At 40.6% G+C, this 20,224-nt stretch overlaps 1 protein-coding gene across 29 annotated transcripts in view; it reads right to left on the reverse strand.

The window, feature by feature from the left end:
• Positions 1-20,224, reverse strand: part of DAB1 (DAB adaptor protein 1) — a 1,273,242-nt gene that overhangs the window by 326,252 nt on the left and 926,766 nt on the right. For 3 of the 29 annotated variants that reach the window (XM_035253004.3, XM_078331970.1, XM_078331969.1), the window contains exon 2: positions 6,018-6,217. The exons of the other annotated variants lie outside the window; for them this stretch is intronic. The gene's annotated coding sequence lies outside the window, so the exon portion shown is untranslated. The remainder of the gene's footprint in view (positions 1-6,017; positions 6,218-20,224) is intronic. 29 annotated transcript variants of the gene reach the window in all.

Raw genomic sequence — 20,224 nt, forward strand, 5'->3', positions numbered from 1 at the left:
AAATGAAGCCTCAGGTACCATTCTAGATCTCTTGAGTCAAAATCTGCATGATAGCAAGATCCCCAGGTGAATTACAAGTATATCAACTTTGAGAAACACTAATCTAAAATTTTATTTATTTTTTTGCCTGTCTCCCACCCTGCCTCAACCTCAACCAGAAGTGAGATATGGAAATCATTGTTGATACTGAGTGCCACTATTTGAAAGTGCCTAGTCTGCTTTTGTGAAGAGCAGCACAGGAATGAAAGACAGGGATGGTGTGTGCTTTTGTAAATTTTACAGTGAATGCCATTTGTATCTAAGTTCATGTGAATTGGGTTTCTATCTCCTGCAGTCAGGAGTATTTCCAAATGGTAAGGTCAGAACCATCTACAAATTACACATGGCATCTCTTACTTTGTCTACAGCAAGAGGCTGACTGAAATCTCCCAGCTGCAACTCAAAAAAAAAAAAAATCTTAGAGAAGATTTTTATTAGTCCAGAAAGAGTGATTAGTATACTCGCAGATCAGTGGATTGCATCTAAGAGGGTGGAATTGAATGGTGGCTCCAAACAACCATAGAATTCAGGTTCGGTATAGAAGATCCTCCAGAAAAAGAAAATTGGTTGTTTTTTCCTGAAGAAACTGAGTAAACAAAATGTCAATATCCATTAAATTTTACAACTTTATGCCCTTTAGATGTTATCTCATCACCTGAAATACTCTAGTAAATAGAATACCTGACACCTGCACAATCTTGATTTACCTCCATAAGCCAGACAACTTCCTACTCAGACTTCGAGAATCAGATCAAAAGTTACCTTCTCTGTATGGCACTTGCTAGTTCCCTGCTGCCTTGTAAAGAAGGTACCTGCTTCCCCTTTGCCTCCCAAGGGAGGTTAAAAAAAAAAAATCTTCACTGATTTCACTGAATTCTTCCACCCTCTATTAGAAAAAATAAGTATAGGGAATTTTGACTCAAGATATTAAATACAGTATTAAACTTTCAACCTTTTGTTTACCAGTTAATCAGCCAAAAAAAAAAAAAAAAAAAAGAATTAATAGCAGAGATGGGTAAAGACATGGGCTTGTTACATTGTGTTTTCACATTCTACATGTTTACTATGGAAGGACTGCACCATCACAGTTCTATGGATTTCCTGCCTGCTCTTTACAGTCGCACACTTTGCCAAGATCATGTATAAAAATATGATCTTCCATCAACAACAGACACACAGCCCCCATGTCCACCTGTTTCGCTTTTGTTCCCCATTTCCTAAACTGTGCCCTCTAACCATTGAGGGTGAAAGGCCTCGTTGTCATTAGCACTGGAGATCTCCACCTGTCTTTCCATCTAGGAAACTCTCAGGGGTCTTGGCAGATCTTATTGAATCACCTTGTCTTTTTAGAAGTGTTGCACAGCCCCAGGGCTGCTGATAATTACTAGACGTGTTACTACTGTGTGTGCTGATCCCCTTCTCTGGGAACAGCTTGCTTGGAGATTGGAGCAGTGTGGGGCGGGGGGAGGGGTGGTGGTGGTGGTTGGGTTACTGAAATGGGAACCTTCTTCCTAGCAGAGCTCACGGTCCGGCTCCCAAAAGGATGCATCAGTACCAGCAGCTGAAGATTGGGGAAGGGCAGATTTGGGTCAGAGTCAGCAGCTGCAAACATGAACAAATGGCTGCCTCTTCTGTGAAAGTTTTTCTACACATGTATTTGGAATCCAGACACTTCCTGTGCCTGAGTCACCAAGGAAGGATGCCTGTTCAGGGTAAGGCATCTTGAAGGTTCTTGAAGCCCTCCCTAATTCCCTTGGTCCTTCTCTGGATGTCTGTTTCTTAAGACAAAATACTGCCCCGCCCATTCAGGTATTTTGTATGACCACTCTTAAGGCAATCGGCTCTCATATTACCATTAGTGCACTGAGATATAGGAGGCTTTTTCCCTTACACTGTCTTTTCTTGCCCACTATCCTCAGAGATGCTGAAAAAAGCCAGATACTTGCTTTCTTGGACTCCCTTCTGGCGGGAAATGGCAATATGACCCAGTTCTGGCAAAATAAGAATAAACAGAGGGTAGGTGGGTGTTTTGATTTGTGGGAGCTCCTTCTGGGAAAAAAAAAAAATAACCTCTGACCAAAGAAAGGAAACAAGTAGGCTACCCTGGCTTCTTTCTGTTTTCAGTGAAGTTTTATAAAGGTGTGATACTTGGATCTATAGCAGCTATCTTGGGACCATGAAGCAATTAATTTAAGGATGGCACAGAGCTGAAAGAACTTGAGCCCCTGATAATATCTTTGAACTATTGTACTGATCTCAGGACCACTCTCTTTGAGTTTCTGTTATATCAGATAACAAAACGGCCGTATTCCTTAAGTCACTGTGATAGGGTTTTGCTCTGTATTCCCACCCAAATCTCATCTTGAATTGTGTCAAGGGAGGGACCTTGTGGGAGGAGACTATGTTGTGGAGGTGGATTCCTCCTTGCTGTTCTACTGATACTGAGTGTATTCTCATGAGATCTGGTTGTTTGGTAAGTGTCTGGCACTTCCCACGTCTCTCTTTCTTTCTCTCTCCCCTACTGCCTTTTAAAGAAGGTGCCTGCTTCCCCTTTGCCTGATGCCATGATTATTAGGTTCTTGAGGCCTCCCCAGCCATGCAGAACGGTGAGTCAATTAATCCTCTTTCCTTCATAAATTACAGTCACAGGTATTCTTAATAGCAGTGCAAAAACTGACTAATACACTCTGGCAGCCAGATTTTTCATTTATGCTAACAGTCTCATGTACTTCTACAAGATTATTATGCACACTAAGACTTCTTGAATTTTGTAAGGTCACAGAGATTCAATGAAAAAATAGGTCTTCTCCATATAAACATGCATTCTCCCAAGTCTCACCTACTATTTCAGGAGAATCAAAGATTCCCTCTCTATAAACCCATCCATGCACATACTACAATGCATGAATCTCTTGCTCAGAGAGAAACATGTCTATAGATCATGTTCACACATTATGGTATTATGTAATCAACACCAATACTTACAATAAGGACCCCAAGGCACAACAAGTTTCTTTGTTGTAAAATATTACATATATCATCATTATCATTTATTGAATGCTTCCTATGTTGAAGATCTCTAGGGATTATTCTAAGTACACTACACATATAATCTCATTTAATCACAAAACCCTATGTGGTAGGTATTACTACTATCTCAACTTTATACCAAAGAAACCAAGGCTTATCAAGACTAAGTAAATTGCCCTGGGTCACGGGGCTAGTAAATGATGAAGCTGAAATTTAAATCCAGGCAGTCTGACTACACGGTCCTTCTTTTAACTTCTACTTTTTGCTCAATTATGTATAGTATACTATGTATTACAATCAGGAAGGAGATTAATACAGCTTAAAAAGTGCAACCAAATGCGTTAATTTTACAGATGAAGAAACTGAGGCATACAAAGGTAATGTGTTAAAGGGCACATAGCTAAGGAGTAGCAATGTCCAGGTATCAACTCAGGCAGAGGCTCTACCTTTAGCCAGCATATTATACTGACTCATTTCAGCACTTGACTTTGTAAAGTCTCAATCTATTAAATAGAATACAAAAAAATGTATAGAAGCATTCACACATTACTGAGATTAGAAACCCATTTTCCAATATGCACTAAAATCACTTCTTCCTTGTCGGAAAGCAGGACTCACAGCTATTCCCATGGCTTTTTGAGTTTCCAGCACAACACAAGGAGTCAGGCCACCACGGCCCCTTCTCTCTGTAGATACCTTGGGAATCTTACCAACTCAATGGCATCAACTCTCACCTCTTGGCAGAGGATGTTCAAGTCTACATCTGCCACCCTGACCACTCTCTCGACCCCCAAGCCTTTGCATCCAGCTCTCTATCAGACTTTTTATACATGGATGTGTAAAGGTCACTTCCAATCCAGTGTCTGAATACACTTGAAATCACAAAATCTTAAGAGATGGAAGGGATCTTAAAAAGCAGGTGGTAAGTTAAAATATTATGGGTTTTGAGTCATGAAACTCGGGGTTCAAATCCTAGCCCTGAATCCATTTCTTCTATAAAATGGGAGTAAGAACTCTCACTTTCACTATGGCTATAAAAGGACAAAAGATGATAATGAATACTCAAATGCCTAGCACGGTACCTGGCACTTCAAAGGCACTCAGTATATGGCAGTCACATTTACTACTATCATCATCACCAACAAAATTTTGCTCATCCACCAAATGCATGAATATTTCCACAATACCTACGACAGATGGCTATCCAGTCTCTGCTAGAACATTTCCAAAGATAGAGAGCATGCTCGCTCTCACCATCTCCCCAGGCAGCCAGTTCTATTATTGGATGGCTCTCACTGGCACAAAGTCTTTCCGATGTTGAGCCAAAATCTGCCTCTATGAATCCCACTGGCCCTAGCTATGTCCTGTGGAGCAGCACAGCACAATTCTGCTCTCTTTTCACAAAACAGTCAGCCCTTCTGGAAAAAAAGCAGTCATGTACTGGCCACATCCTCTCTTCTCCAGGCATTCATCTGAATATACCTCCCTCCCATGACATGATATCTACATTATCCACAATGCTCACTAAATCCTCAGTGTGATACCCAGAGGAGATGCAGATTCCAGTACCCAGTCCAAACAAACATTGCACTTCCATTAATGCATGAAAAAAATCATATTGTGATTTTCTTAGCTGCCCAATAAATATCACTGGTGCATTATCTGGGGCTCACAGTGAATCAAACCTGTAACCCTCCCTCTTCCTATTAAAAGAGATCAAGCTGAGTCTTCCCCATGTCATCTCATTCCATTCCCATAAAATCTGGGCACCAAGAACCTGAGTTACCCTGTAGACTTTGACTCTGGCCAACCAAGGACCTTCTGAACCATTCTTTCTGCCATTTATATGGCTCAATTCTTCATTCAAGCTGTTGATGGTATTTTTCAGAAAGTTTGCTCCAATGTCATTGCCAAAATCATCATTAAAGGCCTCCACCCAAGTTACTTTCCATTCACTTTTATCAAACAATTATGCAGTGAGAGATACTCTATTAAATCTCAGCATACACAAATATTGAAATGTTTAAGAGAGTACATATATAAAGATGACAGTACAACACAGTAAGTGTGATGACAGGGGACAGCACTTAGAGAACGCTAACCTGGAGGGGGCTCACCACTGTGAATGCACTGTTGCACCACTTGGAAAGCTTTTAATTGGCTACATCCCAACCGATTAAATCAGAACCTCAGTGTGTGCAGCCCAAGCATCAGTCCTTTATAAAGAATCTCAGGGTTTTTTTAATGCTAGATCAACTCAAGGGCATTGGAATGTGAATACGCATATGAATGACTTGTGATCTGTTAGAGTCTAGCTTCTGATTCTATAGGTCTCAGGAGAGGTCTGAGAATTTGATTTCTAACACCCCTCACCAGGTGATGCTAAGCCTGCTGGTCCACAGACAACAGGTTGAGTAGGCAAAATGAATAAGGCACCTAGGTTTAGTTCCATTTCCTTCCATCTTGTCATCTCACAACTTACCCAGGAAGTGAAGACTCCACCAACAAGCTCAACGTTCCTCACTTTCGCTAATGAAATAGTGAAAATCAGCACTAAACCGAGAGATGCTTTGGGCTAGCAAAGTACTAGAAAATACTTCTTCCAGTAAAGCTCATCCTTCCTCTCTCCGCTTTCTTCCTGTGGTTATTGTGGGGCAACTGGAATAACCCTAAACTAAGAACAGTTCCTAAAGAAGCCCCCCACTAAGAGGCTGGGATGGGAGCATTAACCCTGCTCTCACTAGGAAGGGTGTTTCTAATTCGTGGGCTTAATGTCCCCTATGACAGAAAGCTACAAGAAGGACTGTCTCTGGTTGGCTCAAGCTTCGCTTATAACTCAGTCACAATCTCCTCTTAAAAACTGGCCTTACAATTGCATAAGGAAGGCTGTGGGCTACTTTCCTACCAACTCAAAATATTCCCCATCAGAGAAAGTTGCTTATACGTACCCCATTTTCTTGATGCCTTTACTTATTTTGTAGCTTTCTTCTCTGAAGCCATTCAAATGTTCTCTCAGGAAGGACTCAGACTGTTATTTCACCTAGTGAAATAACATTAGGTGGCATAGATAAACCACCTAATTCTCCCCAAATTCTCACTCTAGTCTTTCCTCCTGTATGTTGCTGGTTGAGCCCTTCACTCCAGCTGACTGAAATAAACAAGGAAATGGCAAGATAAATACAATGATGGGCTTATGATAGGCTAAGATGCCTAAAGAGCCCAGAAGAGAGCCATTTAATGAGACAAGGATGGTCAAGGAAGGCTTCCCAAAACAGGTGATGATTTTATTGAGTTATAGAGGGGAAGATTATTCCTGACGTAAGGAATCAAGCACAGCCTCAGAATACAGAATTGTAAAGGAAAAAAACAAAACCAACACATAGGGCACATTCAGGAACCTTAAGGATTTCTTATTCCCCACAGATTCCATCACTCATTTAACCATTAATCACATTCGGCCTGGAGTTTTCACTTTAAATGTTGATTTGCATCATTATTTAACTTTCATACATTGAAACCATATCACTAGAACTGGACTGTGGCCTCGCTAAGAGCAGGATCAAACTCAGCTATGTTGTATGCCCTTGGTATCTACCAAGGTGTCCAGCCCACTACAGATAGTGTATGTTTATAAAATAAAGAATCAGATCCTTTAAAGAATAGAAATTTAAATTCCAGTATTTATTTTGAAATGCAGACTCGGGTAAGGAGGTAAAGTTATTTACCGATTTTGAAACTGAAATAAACCAGTGAGATCAGGGTGGCAAAATGTTACCAAAGGTAATGAGAAAAGAGGAATGTTTCCGAGAGTGGTGTCAAGCAGTAAAGACAGTGTGAGGATGATAGGTATTCGTACTTGCTGAAGGTGAGTGGGATTTCTCTCTAATCTGAGAGCAACACAGCCCAACTTGCTCAAATGACAGGCATGGAGGAGAAAAAAGTTATACACATTTGGGGCAAATGAAACTGCAAAGAGCTAAGAGAGAGAAAATTTAGCCTAATTCAATCAGACATTATAGTCAGACCTGCTTAATGTGAGACAATTAATACAATCCATTTTTATGCAGATTAAAACATTTCAAATTAACAGGTCAATAGCATTCATATGTTCTAAATTTGGGCTCCACCAGAGCCAGGTGAACCATTAAGTGAACCAATCTAAACTTTATTACAGAGGAGGACTCAGATTCTCAGAAATTCACACTAAACTCAATTTGCAGTTAATCGTTCACATTTTTTCTCTCATCTACCAGATATCCTAACTTAAGAAAGACCTGGTAGGCTTTCTCCTATGACAAAAGACAAAGAGGACATAAATTATTCATCAGTTGTAAAGGCATCATTTTATCTGTTTATTTTCCAATTAAGTGAAGTCAGATAAAGAAGCAGTCAATAAAACCAAGAGTTTCTCCCCATCGTATGGAATTAAAAGTAGATAGTGTTAATGTGGGTCTTGGAGTCCATAAAAAAAGTTCAATTAGCAGCGTGCATCAGAGAGGAGAATGATGAGAAACTGAATATATAACTGTCCAAAGCCTCAGTGCGGTGGCTCTGAAGGTTCTCCAGGGTTGGACTGCACCAACCTGTTCCTCCCTCCCTCCTGTCTCATCACTAGCGGCCCCCACCCCACATCCACTTTCCTTCTCAGCCTCTCAGCCCCTGCTCAAGCCCCTCCCAAGTGTGGCCCTTGTCTGGGCTGCCCAGCCAATCTCCACATCTTCTTTAAGACACTGCTCCATCCCAGCCCTCCCCCACCACTACCCTCAATGCCTGCAAAGCACAAGGAGTTAACTCCCCTCCTTCATGCTCCAACCACTCTGTGTGTAGCTGTTAAGGTTTCAGCTGTTTCCCTGAAAACTGCTCAAGAGCCGGGATGGAGGCTTTATCCTGTTATACCTTCGATGCCCTGCAGAGTAGATGCTCAAGGAATGTTTGTTTTGACCCCTAAATAAGCCATGCATATCCTGTAGAACCTGGAGCCTGCCCATTTTAGTCTCCTTTAATTTTTGCTTTCACTGTACAATGAAGCCACTGAGAAGAGATTCTGACTTCCTGGCACTTCACTTCCAAGTTCCTTTCAGGCCAGCCTGGGGCAGAAGGCAGATAGACCAGAGGGAGAAAGCAGCTCCCAATCCCTTGGCACATCTCTGTACACATTTCTGAGCTCCCAGAACAAATCACCTGCCCCTGTTCTGCGCTCTTAGCCCCTGAGTTGATGCTGCAGTCAAAAGCAGTCCTTGGCTTTGGTAAGCATGCTTTACACAATGGGCAGAGGGTGAAACAGGGTGGGGGTCAAAACTCTGCTCCACCACTTGGAGTAAACTGCTTAACTTTTCTGAACTTTGGTTTCTCCACCTTAGAAAAGGTATAAAAGTGTGCTTTGCTGTGAGGACTAAATGAACCACTGTATGTAAAGTACCTAATATGGTGCTTGGTAAAGAGTAGGTGCCATTATTATAATCAGATTTTACACATCTACTTGTTTACATATTATAACTGATGTTTTTACATATTTCACTATCTACTAGACTGTGAACTCCTGAAAGATGCAGACTGTCTTTTTTTTATCACTTTTCCTCCTCCAGGTCTGGAGTCAAGCCAATCATTGTAAGCAGGTGACAAGAGTTGTTTAAATAAATTTTTAAAGGTAAAGTAGGCCAAAGAGCAAACTCCAGGAAGTTTGAAATGTTTTTAGCTTCCCTTACCTTCCCATTCCCATGCAGAACACATTCCTTCTTTAGAACAATTCTCAAAATCAATAACTGATTGGATCTCACCATTCATTTTCAGATCTATAACGTCAGATCCATTTCATAAGTTCACAAGCTATCTTCAACAGACACTCTTTCTGAATCTTGGTTTCCTTGTTTCACAAATGAATTTAGACTAAGTAATTGCTTGACCCACAGATGATTTTATTTATCCAATAAGCATTTACTAGTGATTTCTCTGAGTTCTACAATTTTGCTAGGCATAGAAACGATGAAAAGAAGGCACTCCCTTCCTTCAAGGAGCTCGCAGTCTAGCAATGAAATGTCTCAGGATACTTAAAGCTACACCATAAGGTGACTGCTCTAGATCTTTCCATAATTTCCATTTGTATTCAACCTCGATCCACCTTGTTCACATCCCTCAAATCACCTTTGGAGATGTGCTTAGAAACATTCAAGCTTTGGATCAGATGAAATGTATGGGCTTTGCCTGATGCAGGCATAAATCCTAAAGATGGCAGGAAGCAAAGGAGGGCAAACTATGACTTAATCCAGCTTTTCCCAAAGTAACATTTGCAGAAAACTAGTCTATGAAGGTACTTTGAAAATTGATTCTATGGATAGGTGACTGAAGGAAGCACTGGATTAAACACCTCTCCACTGAAGGATTTTTCAGAGCCTCTGATGTGACCACATAGCACTGTGACTCTCCAAGAAGAAGACAGAGTAGGCTGCATCTTAGGGAGCTTGTACTGCCATAACAAAATACCACAGGCTGATTGGCTTAAACAACAGAAATTTATTTCTTAAAATCTGAAGGCTGAGAAGTCCAAGAGCAAGGCACCAGCAGATTTGGTTCCTGGTGAGGGTCCTTTTCATGGCTACAGATAGCCACTTTCTTCCTGTATCCTCACATTGTAAAGAAGGAGCTCCAAGGGACATACTGTTGCCTCAAACAGCTCCCAACTCCCATATATCCAAAGAGACACCTTGTAAAGGAGAGCTCAGGCTGATATCTGGCAGGTATCCTTCTAGGACAAAGATAAGAGAAGAAGAAACTGGCAGCAACACTTACTGTTCTGCAGCCACCACAGGTGATATCCAGGCAAGCAGGGTCTGGAATGGACCTCCAACAGTCCTATAGCAGAGGGGCCTGACTGTTATAAGGAAAACTAAAAATCAGAAAAAAATAACTTCAAGATCAACAAAAAGGACATCCACCTAGAGACCCCATCTGAAAGTCACCAAATACAAAGACCACAGGTACATAAATCCACAAAGATGGAAAGAACCCAGCACAAAAAGGATGAAAACACTCAAAACTAGAATGCCTCTCCTCCACCAAAGGATAACAACTCCTTAACAGCAAGGGAACAAAGCTGGATGGAGACTGAGTCTGATGAATTGACAGAAACAGTCTTCAGAAGGTGGGTAATGACAAACTACTCTGAGCTAAAAGAACATGTTCTAACCCAATGCAAATAAACTAAGAAGCTTGAAAAAAGGTTTGACAAAATGCTAACGAGATTAAACAGCTTAGAGAAGAATATAAATGACTTAATGGAGCTGAAAAACACAACACGAGAACTTTGTGAAGCATACACAAGTTTCAATAGCCAAATCAACCAAGCTGAAGAAAAGATATCAGAGATTGAAGATCAACTTTGAAATAAAATGGGAAGGCAAGATTAGAGAAAAAAGAGTGAAAAGAAATAACACCTCCAAGAAATATGGGATTATGTGAAAAGACTTAATCTACATTTGATAGGTGTACCTGAATGTGGTGGAGAGAATGAATCCAAGCTGGAAAACACTCTCAGGATATTATCCAGGAGAAGTTCCCCAACCTAGCAAGGCAAGCCAATATTCAAGTCTAGGAAATACTAAGAACACCAGAAAGATACTCATCAAGAAGAGCAACCCCAAGGCACATAATTGTCAGAATCACCAGGGTTGAAATGAAGGAAAAGATGCTAAGAGCAGCCAGAGAGAAAGGTTGGGTCACCCACGAAGGGAAGCCCATCAAACTTACAGTGAATCTCTCAGCAGAAACCATATAAGCCAGAAGAGAGTGGGGGCCAATATTCAACATCCTTAAAGAAAAGAACTTTCAACTTAGAATTTTATATTCAGCCAAACTAAGCTTCATAAGTGAAGGAGAAATAAAATCCTTTACAAACAAGCAATGGATGAGAGATTTCATCACCACCAGGCCTCCTTTACAAGAGCTCCTGAAAGAAGCACTAAACATAGAAAGGAACAACCAGTACCAGCCACTCCAAAAACGTACCAGATGATAAAGAGCATCAACACAATGAAGAAACTGGACCAACTAACAGGCAAAACAACCAGCTAGCTTCGAAATGGCAGGATCATATTCACACATAACAATATTAACCTTAAATGTAAATGGGCTAAATGCCCCAATCAAAAGACACAGACTGAAAAATTGGATAAGAAGTCAAAACCCATTGGTGTGCTGTATCCAGGAAACCCATCTCACATGCAAAAACACACACAGGCTCAAAATAAAGAGATGGAGGAAGATTTACGAAACTAATGGAAATCAAAAAAAAGCAGGAGTTGCAATCCTAGTCTCTGATAAAACAGACTTTAAACCAACAAAGATCAAAAGAGACAAGGGCATTACATAATGGTAAAAGGATCCATGCAACATAAAGAGCTAATGATCCTAAATATACATGCACTCAATACAGGAGCACCCAGATACATAAAGCAAGTTCTTAACAACCTACAAAGGGACTTAGATGCCCACACAGTAATAGTAGGAGACTTTAACATTCCACTGTCAATATTAGACAGATCAAGGAGACAGAAAGTTAACAAGGATATCCAGGACTTGAACTGACATCTGGACCAAGCAAACCTAATAGACATCTACAGAGCTCTCCACCCCAAATCCACAGAATATACATTCTTGTCAGCACATTACACCTACTCTAAAACTGACCACATGATTGGAAGTAAATCACTCCACAGCAAATGCAAAAGAATGGAAATCATAACAAACAGTCTCTCAGACCACAGGGCAATCAAATTAGACCTCAGGATTAAGAAACTAACTCAGAACTGCGCAACTTCATGGAAACTGAACAACTAGCTCTTGAATGTTGACTGGATAAATAATGAAATGAAAACAGAAATAAAGTGTTCTTCAAAACCAATGAGAATGAAGACACAATGTACCAGAATCTCTGGGAAACATTTAGCAGTGTCTAGAGGAAAATTTACACCAAAAAATGCCCACATGAGAAGCAAGGAAAGATCTAAAATCGGCAACCTATTATCAAAATTGAAAGAGCTAGAAGAGCAAGATCAAAAAAGCTCAAAAGCTAGCAGAAGACAAGAAATAACTAAGATCAGAAGGAGACAGAGACACAAAAACCCTTCAAAACAGTAATAAATCCAGGAGCTGGTTTTATGAAAAGATCAACAAAATAGACCACTAGTCAGATTAATAAAAAAGGGAAGAATCAAATAGATGCAATAAAAATGATAAAGGGGCTATCAACACCAATTGCACAGAAATACAAACTACCATAAGAGATTACTACAAACAACTCTATCCACATAAATCAGTAAACCTGGAAGAAATGGATAAATTCCTGGACACTTGCAACCTCCAATGCCTAAACCAGTAAGAGGTTGAAACCCTGAATAGACCAATAACAAGGACTGAAGTTGAGGCAGCAATTAATAGCCTACCAACCAAAAAAAAGCGTCCAGATGGGTTCACAGTCAAATTCTACCAGACATACAAAGATGAGCTGGTACCACTCCTTCTGAAACTATTCCAAACAATACAAAAAGAGGGAATCCTTCCCAAATCATTTTATGAGACCAACATCATCATGATACCAAAACCAGGCAGAAACTCAACAAAAAAGAAAACTTCAGGCCAATATCCATGATGAATATAGATGCAAAAATCTTCAATAAAATACTGGCAAACTGATTGCAACAGCACATCAAAAAGCTTATCCATGAAGATCAAGTAGGCTTCATCCTGGGGATGCAAGACTGGTTCAACATATGCAAGTCTATAAATGTAATCCACCACATAAACAAAACCAAAGACAAAAACCACATGATTACCTCAGTAGATGCAGAGAAGGCCTTCAACAAAATTCAACAGCCCTTTATGCTAAAAACTCTCAATAAGCTAGGTAATGATGGAACACATCTCAAATAATAAAAGCTATTTATGGCAAACCCACAGCCAATATCATACGAACAGTCACAAACTGGAAGCATTCCCTTGCATCTTTGAGACAAGGATGCCCTCTCTCACCACTCCTATTCAACACAGTATTGGAAGTTCTAGCCAGAGCAATCAGGCAAGAAAAAGAAATAAAGGGTATTCAATTAGGAAAGGAGGAAGTCAAATTGTCTTTATTTGGAGACAACATGATTGTAAATTTAGAAGAGCCCATAGTCTCAACCCAAAATCTCCTTAAATTCATAAGCAACTTCAACAAAGCCTCAGGATACAAAATCAATGTGCAGAAATCACAAACATTCCTATACAACAATAACAGACTTAAAGAGAGCCAAATCAAGAATGAACTGCCATTCACAATTGCCATAAAGAGAACAAAATACCTAGCAATACAACTAACAAAGGATGTAAAGGACCTCTTCAAAGAGAACTACAAACCACTACTCATGGAAATAAGAGAGGACACAAACAGATGGAGAAACAGTCCACGCTCATAGTTAGAAACAATCAATATCATGAAAGTGGCCACATTGCCCAAAGTAATTTATAGATTCAGTGCTATCCCTAACAAGCTACCTATGACTCTCTTCACAGAACTGGAAAAAAACCACCTTAAACTTCATATGGAACCAAAAGAGAGCCCACATTGCCAAGACAATCCTAAGCAAAAAGAACAAAGCTGTAGGCATCATGCTACCTGACTTCAAACTACACTACAAGGCTATGGTAACCAAAACAGCATGGTACTGGAACCAAAACAGAAATATAGAACCATCGAAAAGAACAGAGGCCTCAGAGGCAATGCCACACATCTACAATCACCTGATCTTGACAAATGTGACAAAAACAAGAAATGGGGAAAGGATTCCCTGTTTAATAAATGGTGTTGGGAAAACTGGATAGCCATGTGCAGAGAGCAGAAACTGTACCCCTTCCTGATGCCTTACACGAAAATTAACTCCAAATAGATTAAAGACTTAAACATAAGACTCAACACCATAAAAACCCTAGAAGAAAACCTAGGCAAAACCATTTGGAACATAGGCATAGTCAAGGACTTCATGGCTAAAACACCAAAAGCATTGGCAACAAAAGCCAAAATAGACAAATAGGACCTTATTAAACTCCAGAGCTTCTGTACAGCAAAAGAAACAATCATTAGAGTGAACCAGCAACCAACAGAATGGGAAAACATTTTTGCAATCTACCCATCTGACAAAGGGCTAGTATCCAGAATTCACAAAGAACTAAAACAGATTTATAAGAAAAAAACAAACCCATTCAAAAATGGGCAAAGGATATGAACAGACACTTTTCAAAAGCAGACATATATGAGGCCAACAAAGATGAAAAAAATGCTCATCATCACTGGTCATTAGAGAAACGCAAATCAAAATCACATTCAGATACCATCTCACGCCAGTTAGAATGGCAATCATTAAAAAATCTGGAGACAACAGATGCTGGAGAGGATGTGGAGAAATAGAAACACTTTTTCACTGTTAGTGGGAGTGTAAATTAGTTCAACCATTGTGGAAAACAGTGTGGTGATTCCTCAAGGACTTAGAAATAGAAATTCCATTTGACCCAGCAATTCCATTACTGGGTATATGTCCAAAGGATCATAAATGGTTCTATTATAAAGACACATGCACAGGTATGTTCACTGTGGTACTGTTTACAATAGCAAAGACCTGGAACCAACCCAAATGCCCATCACTGATAGATAAGACAAGGAAAATGTGGCACATATACACCATGGAATACTATGCAGACATAAAAAATGATGAGTTCATGTCCTTTGTAGGGACATGGATGATTCTGGAAACCATCACTGTCACAAGAACAGAAAATCAAACACCGCATGTTCTCACTCATAGGTGGGTGTTGAACAGTGAACACATGGACACAGGGAGGGGAGCATCACACACTGGGGTCTGTTGGGGGGGAATAGGGTAGGGACAGTGGGGGGGTAGGGAGGTTCGGGAGGGATAACATGGGGAGAAATGCCAGATATAGATGATGGGGAAATCAAGGCAGCAAACCACATTGCCATGTATGTAACTATGCAACAATCCTGCATGTTCTGCACATGTACCCCAGCTAAAGTGCAATTTAAAAATATATATATATTAAAGAGGGGGCTCCATTCTCTTTCTTCTAAGGCCACTAATCCCATAAGAGTGCCAGCCTCTAGACCTTATTGAACCCATTGTCCCTGCCTCCAATACCATCACATGGGGTGGTTAGAGCTTCAACATAGGAATCTGGGGGTGCACAAACTGGCAGTGCTATTCAGTCTTTTCCTACACGGAGCATTTTTTTTTTTTTTGAGACAGGTTTGCACTCTGTTGCCCAGGTTGGAGTGGAGTGGCACGATTTTGGCTCACTGCAGCCTCAACCTCCCAGGCTCAAGTGATCCTCTGGCCTCAGCCCAGAGTATCTGGGAAGACAGGCATGTGCCCCCACACCTGGGTACTATTTTTTTATTTTTTGTAGAGATGGGGTCTCACCATGTTGCTTAGCCTGGTCTTGTACCCCTGGCCTCACATGATCCTCTGACCTCAGCCTCGCAAAGTGCCGGGATTATGAACATGAGCTACAATGCCTGGCCTACCACACAGAGCCCTCTTTACGAGAAACACCACGTGAGACTACAGGCCCAGGATCCCACTGGGAGAACTGCTGAGATAATCTGGAAGATGGGCTGTCAGAGAAGAGATATGTACCAGTCTCCCCCAGGTTTATTGCACATACCACCATTCTGCAGCACCTAGTGCCTTTCATGGAAGAATGTGTTGACAATTTTCCCAAGTGTGTGAATTCTTCTCTATGTGACCTTCAAAAAAACAATCTGCCAATCCTCCAACTGCAGATGGGGCCTCTTCAGACCTGCTGCCAAACCTGGCAACCGATCACCCCAAAATGGTTAGCTCTGCCATGGTAGATGTCAGGAAATAAAGGAGGTTAAGAGATCACCAAAATGATGCCATGTGTCAAAATACCTCCTGTGTCTTGGCAGGAGAGGGGAAATTTAAATGATAAAACAAATCATATTAAACAAAGCTTGCCGGGCAACTTAACCAAAACAAGAAGGAAAGGATTCCTGTCATATGGGCTGGGTAGCTCAACACTGGCCTCCTGAGATCTGAGTGGCCAAATCACTTCTTTTGCCAGATTTATTTTTCCTAAACGCTTGAGAGATTTACAAGTTGAAAAAACAACAATAAAAAATACCCCTAAAAACATGGGGATATGAGCAACCTGAAATTCAGGTCTCAGATACCTTTATTATGTTTAAAAATAACCTTCAGTGTAAAGTGCAATAAAACATATATTTAAAAAATAAATAAATAACCTTCAGTGATGGTTTTTAAATTGGGGTCTCTAAGAACCCCAGCAAGTCATGTTTTGGGGGAGGAATCTAATCGTTATAGACATAACGCTACTGAGTAGACTGGGTTTAAAAATACACTCTCTTTGCCTTACCAGGTTGTTTGCTACCCACGATAGTTGTTGCATCCTGCAGGGTGACATTTCTTGCAGCTGCCACCTAACTAGTAGCATAAAGCACATACACCTATCATCTGAAAGGTGGGTGGGTCGGTGAGTTTTCTGGGTCAGCTCACAGGAATTAGAGGCAAAGAGAAAAGCCTACCTCTAAGGAAAATGGCTAGGGGCAAATCTCAAGTCCAACTGCTGCACCAGGGTTAGTATGGCATGAGTTATCACCGTGCTTGCCAGATTTGACCAACTGGTAAGTGATCATGTGGGGTGCTATACTCAAAGAATTCTGAGACTGCACATGAGCTTGCGGAAATGAATGCCAGGATGGATTAGAGATGCCCACTCTGGAGGTGGACTGTGGTTTCCAAACAGGTACTTGACCTTCTGAGGATAGAAACACCCTACACATGTGCAATGCATTTTCCAGTAGTGAAGCACGTTTTATATACCTTATTGAACTATGTGCCCGTATCATTTTCTTGGTCACATTTACTTCAAACATTCTAAAACTGGACAGTAAGATGGCATAAAGTTTAAATGACTTGAAGGTCACAAAACTAGTAACGGGAAGTGCCATGATTGAATCCTAGGTCTTCTGACTACCTGTCCTTTCTCTATATCACCCCTTTGCACAGCTGACAGCCAAGACAGAATTTCTGTTTCTCTCACTGACTTAAAATTACTGGGGAATAAACTTTGAATTTGGACACCTGCCTGAAATAACATTTGCCCATGTGGCATGTGAGAGATAAAATCATATATCTAGCCATTACTTTGCAAATTACCAGTGGCTAGATAAATTCTATTATCAATAAAATTATCTATAGAAATATTAATCTATAGATAGTAATAACATGGGGACATAAAATGAGGGCCTTTAGGAAAAATTATTAATGTTGACAATACTTCAAGAAACAAATCCCAGCCTGATCTTCCTGCATTAGAAAATACCTGTCATTCCCATTTCTATAACTGTATAATTCATATGCTGTATTCATTCCACAATCCTTACACAGCCTACACAATGGCCCCCAAAGCAGCTGGAGTCCAGCATGATGAGTGGTGAACCCTGGTCAAGGGATATGGCTTAGCAGGCCAATTAATCCCAAGGTCACAAAACTAATTAGTGCCCCAAGAGGAGTGGACCCCAGGCAGTCTGCCTTCCAGCCTCATCCTGCTTCCTCCCTCCAAAGCCCTTGAGAACTCCATACTGTGTCCCATGACGTGAGCTAAATGGACACAATACTGATTTGCTTTCTAGTTCTTAGTTACAAAGTCATTGATAGATAAGCTTTTATTGGCCATTACTCATATTTTATATTAGTGCTAGTTTTGCAACCCATTCTCCCTTTCCAGGATTGCCTTTTTTTGCATATTTAAACAGTAATTCTAATTATGTAGGCTTGATCATCTGTGTCTTTGAAACTTTTCTTCAGTGTCATCAGGAGTTCAGTTCTTTGATATATCTTGATTTAGCAAGGCTATTCATACATCATGTTCATTAATTCCAGAATGTTCCAGATGGTAATTTGTCTCTTCCAAAAAAAAGCAAAACAAAAACATACCCATAGATACATATACACGTCTATATTTGCAAGTTGGGCCACAGCTCAGAAGACACCCAGAACTGCAGAAGAAGGTACCTGACTGCTCAGCATTTAAACTTCTGAATAGTGAAAAATCTATTATCAAATAATCTGGAAGAGGTCAATCAATAAAAATAATTAAATAACTGATGATGTTGTATTAAGTTAAGGTATAACATGATATTCAGTAACCTGTCAAGAAATATTGTTTGAGTTATACCACATCCATCAAATGAGTATTTCTGGTGTTAATTCAAAAGGCAACAGCAATCAACCAGGGGACGTTTTTAATGGTTTATGATTTTGTTGCAATGGTGTTTATAGAGGGGTTAGCAGGGCAATAAGGATCATATTTAGGAATGCAGCTCAGTGACAGCTAAGGCACTGAACTACAATCAAGTCATCTTCCTTCACTTAAGCAACCTGGACAGCTCCACTCCAGCTAATCAACCTGGCTGAGAAGGAATTGACAAGTTGGTGGAGATTTACTGTGGCAGTAAAGGAGGGGCTTTCCTTGTTCTTCATAAATAAATAAATAAATAACTCCAGGGACTTGGTGTTTATATTGCATTTGGCTCTGAAGTGCTCTCAGATACTGTTTCATTTTACCAGTAGGATGGTGCATATGTGTGTACTACCCAGGCTCCTGGAAGCCATGCAGCAGAACACACACGTTGTGTGCTCTATCATTTACTAGCTGGGTAATCTTTGGATACCTCCTTTAATCTTACTGAGTCTCGGTTTCCTCACCTGCAAGAGGGAGAGAATAATAATGACCTTGAAGTGCAATGAGACAATGTTCTCAAAGCATCAAGCCCTGAATCTAGCACACAGGAGATGGTTAACAAAATTTAGAATTCTTGCATTTTTCCCATCTGGCAAATGAGAAAACACTGTCAATGTGATGTGTGTCTTGAGAGTAGGGGTTGCACGTCACTCCTCATTGTGTCTCTAGTGCCCCAAGCAGTGCCTGGCATAAAGGAGGCACTCAGAAAATCTTGCTCATGTCTATTTGACTGGTCTTGAGCCCTACACTACTGTCCAGACTGTTGGAAATGCTTGCAGCTCCCAGCAGGCAGTGCAGTGTGAACCCTCTGTGGCTTGAGGGTTAGCACCTTGCTTCGCATATACCGTTCCCTCAGTCAGGAATACCATTCCCTCTCCTCTTTCTGATGAACTGTCTTGTTGAGTCATCTAAAAAGCATCATTTCTCTGTAAGTACAGCCCTTCCTTCCCTGACCCTGACACCCTTGCCAGTTCACACCAAAATATCTTGATCTTCCCTTTTCTATGCCACTGCAGCCCCTTGTTCCATCATTGAAATTAACATTGTAAATCAGGAATAAATCTAAACAAGTAAGCACCTAAAAAGTAAATGCTTTATTGTATTTTGTTTGACTCTCTGTAGCCACAAATGCTAGCAAGGAAACTGTCTGCTAACAATAAGAACAATAGACTGGGTGTGGTGGCTCACACTTCTAATCCCAGCACTTTGGGAGGCCCGGGCAGGTGGATCATGAGGTCAGGAGTTTAAGACGAGGCTGGTCAATATGGTGAAACACAGTTTCTACTAAAAATACAAAAATTAGCCAAACATGAAGGTGTGCGCCTATAGTCCAGCTACTCGGGAGGCTGAGGCAGGAGAATCACTTGAACCAGGGAGGTGGAGGTTGCAGTGAGCGAAGATCGCACCACTGTACTCCAGCCTGGGCAACCAAGTGAGACTCTGTCTCAAAAATAAAATAAAATAAAATAAAATAACAATAACAATATAAGAGTAAGAACAGCTAACATGCATTTGGTGTGCACTTAACATATGCCAGAGACACTGTGGTCATTGTTTCATGAGGACTCTCATTTTACCCTCCCAGTAAACTTATTAAATACTCTTATTACTCCTATTTTACAAATTTAAAAATTGGCATAGAGAGGCTTAAAAACTTGTCTAAGATTCCCTAGACTCTGCCCAATAGGGAGGCGGTACGACACCACGGTTAAGAATAAGACTTCTGGAGTCAAAAAGACTGGGTTGAAACATGTGGCTTCACCATTTACAAGTTGTGTGAGTGGGAAAAGTTCTGTAGCCTGGCTCACCCAACATCTCTCCTAAC

This window comes from Callithrix jacchus, chromosome 7 (assembly GCF_049354715.1).
Source record: "Callithrix jacchus isolate 240 chromosome 7, calJac240_pri, whole genome shotgun sequence".
NCBI classification, from domain to species: Eukaryota; Metazoa; Chordata; class Mammalia; order Primates; family Cebidae; genus Callithrix; species Callithrix jacchus.